This window comes from Triticum dicoccoides, chromosome 3A (assembly GCF_002162155.2).
Source record: "Triticum dicoccoides isolate Atlit2015 ecotype Zavitan chromosome 3A, WEW_v2.0, whole genome shotgun sequence".
Lineage (NCBI taxonomy): Eukaryota > Viridiplantae > Streptophyta > Magnoliopsida > Poales > Poaceae > Triticum > Triticum dicoccoides.
Window position 1 is genome coordinate 534,306,739 of NC_041384.1, and position 3,071 is coordinate 534,309,809.

Sequence of the window (3,071 nt, forward strand, 5' to 3'; positions counted from 1 at the left end):
ACTTGCCTTATATACCTAGCCGAGCTATGGTTACATGATTCAGGCCATACTAAAGGTGGGCTCCTGCCACCAGGTTGAGTCGGACCCTGTTATGCCCTAGTAGGTTAGTGCTGCCTTGACTCCCAAGCAGACGTGGCATCCACCTTTTCACCTAGGCGTGATTGGCTGATTCTCATGCTCGGAGATAACTTTGGCAGCCCTTTGCCTGGCTAGCAGTACCCAAGTGTCATATCCTTGTCAGGCATGGTCGGAGAGATTTGGGAACTTGACTACATCATAAACAAGATCCTCCATGTTCCGTGTTTGATAGGTGAAAGATGTTGATTTCAATATTGAAGATCACGACCTCTCTGCGGTGGTTTTACCTCCACCGGCCACTAGTGTGTCTAAGCAAGTCAAATAGACCCCTCCAAAAGATGAGCTATGTGCATTGGACGAAGTATGTTATTTAGTTGTAGTATGATTACATTTAGTTGAAGTATGCCATTATTGTATATTGATCATCATTGTAAATGTTGCTTATACTAAGAAAAATGAGAGAGGAATTGCCGAGGTGACAAAGAAAGATGTGCCAGATGGGGCCAAATAAAAAGTAAAAGTAAATAATGATGAGTGAGAGAAGGAGCAACACCACTTTTCTCTGTAAGAAACATAAAGTTTATTGCACCGATGAATTTACTTCATTGCATTGTAAATTTATTTTTTTAAATAGCTTCATGGCATCATCATACTACATGGGGAACGTATCTTATAGGACTTGGCTTGTATATTTACTCTAATGATGAGCCCTCAAGTTGTTTAGCTCTTTGTGAGCAACCAAGTTAGATGCACCGCACTTAGGCCATTGGAGAGATCCTTAGTCACTTTTGTATGAATGCACACATACAATATGGTAACACTATAGTATGTTATGATAAAAGATGGAGGGATGCAGGAATGAAAAAAAACTCACGGGTTTAGAGTTATATGATCTATGGGAGTATGATGAGCCTATAACTTAAATCTAGGGTTGGGTTTACCTTAAAAAAATCAATAGATAGTCGTGTTGGTCATTGGGAATTCAATCATAAGTACATGTGTTGTTTAACCACATTGTGAGATAATCCCGAGGTAAGATTGTACATAAATCACATTGGTAGAATAGTGAGATGCATATTTTACACTGTCTCTAGACTTTGTCCATAAAATATGGGAAGAAGTTACATAAACACCTATCAACTTAAGTTCTAGTAAAGTAGACAATGTAAGTTCATAGAGGTTGTGTAAGTGGCATGCATGACTGGAGAGGATAGAAGGCCAACCTACTTGCTCCTTAGGTGTTTGACAGTCATTACTTCCACATCCATATTGAAAGTGCTACAATAATCTCTTCCATTTGAGGGTATCAACCGGACCTTCTAACATGAGCCCTATAAACTTCATGGTCTTCTCAAAATGGGCCTATGTACTCCCACAAGCCTGGTAATGCCATTGGAGACATGCACAATTTTGACATATGGAAACCTTAAAGAAGTGTTTGAAGAGATAGAGCATGAATATGTTGTTTAGCTTATGACTGACAATGGGTTAGACTTCAAGAAAGCTTGTCTTCAACATGTTGCATAGTATCCTCATATTCCATGGCAGTCTTCTATGGTTCATACAGTTAACCTCATTTGAAGAGATTGGATGGTTTTCAGAGATTGATGCGGTATAAGCGGATCTCTGGATCATTGTGAAATTATTCTACTTTGCGTGCTAAATACATAAGTAAATTGGTACAAAGTTGGTGTGACCTACCACCACAAGATTTTAAACTAACTTTATGATCCCACGAAGCTTCTGAAATAAGCAATAGAAATTCAAGCGTGGATGACATCTCGGGAGTGGACAAAAAGTAGTTAAGAGTTGAGAGCTTGGTTATGTCTACACATGCGCTTGCTTGATAAGTGGAAATATAGTACTTGGATTTCAGAAGTGGTGGTGCGGTGTTTCTCTTTTCCATCATATAGACATTTCATGCTTCCTACCAACTTATACACATTCGGATCTCCGGCAGAGGTGATTGGCTCTTGATACGGTGGTGAAACTGGTGTGGTGGATGATCGGTTCTGGTGTTGTTAGTAGTAGTCGGTGTGGGATCTGATCAGGCTTTACTTGTCGGCAAGGTCAACACTCCTCGATCTAGAGTGTGAGAACAAGGGCCCTTAAACGTGTCTTGCTAGGCATCATAGCATGGTCCGATAAGCGTTCGATGACGTTGGCACACTTCCCTCTTGTTTCTAATGTTGCTTCATGTCCCAGCCCTTCTTCTCATGCGCTTGTCGATGTGGTATCAAGTTGTTGGTCCTATGTTTGAGCTTCATGGTCCTTGCTGTGTCGAGCACCACTTTGTCCCTTTGTTGATGGCCCTCATAGGCCAGTCGGTGGCCTAATGTTGCCCCTGGATAGAAGCCTTGAATGGGCTCATCACTAGTGCACAGGGTCGCCCGGTGAGCTGATGTTGCGGCTCGCGGTGGGTTGCATGTGGGATTGTTTGTTGGTACTTGCTTAGTGTAGTTTGTTACCATCTTCATGTGCCAGCTTGATCTTTGACGATCAAGCAAAGACAAAAAGGATTACCTCAATACCTTGTATTTTTTTTCGAAAAGGGGGGCTCCCCGACCTCTGCATCAAAACGATGCATACGGCCATCTTATTAAAAAAAGGCAAAAGTGCCAACAAGGTTCCACAGTCTCCAGCTAAACCAAAAGGAAAAAAGAGAAATGCAGCTCACACAGAGCTCCAAGCGGCTAGATATACAGACTAGCCCAAAACAGATGCCACAACCGGCTGGCTAACAATAGATAGGGAAACTAATTGCCTATCCTATTACATGACCGCCATCCAAACCGGTTGAAGATATCCCGAGCGACCATCTCCCAATGGATAGATCCAGTAACCAAATGCTCCCTGGCCTCCATCGGAGTGAGTAGCGACCATGAACGGATCAATGCCGTAGCTCGGAAAATAACCTGCAAAAAATGAATCCATGATGTTCTGTTAAAAACCAAATCATTTCTGCAATTCCAGATAGTCCATAACAAAGCGCA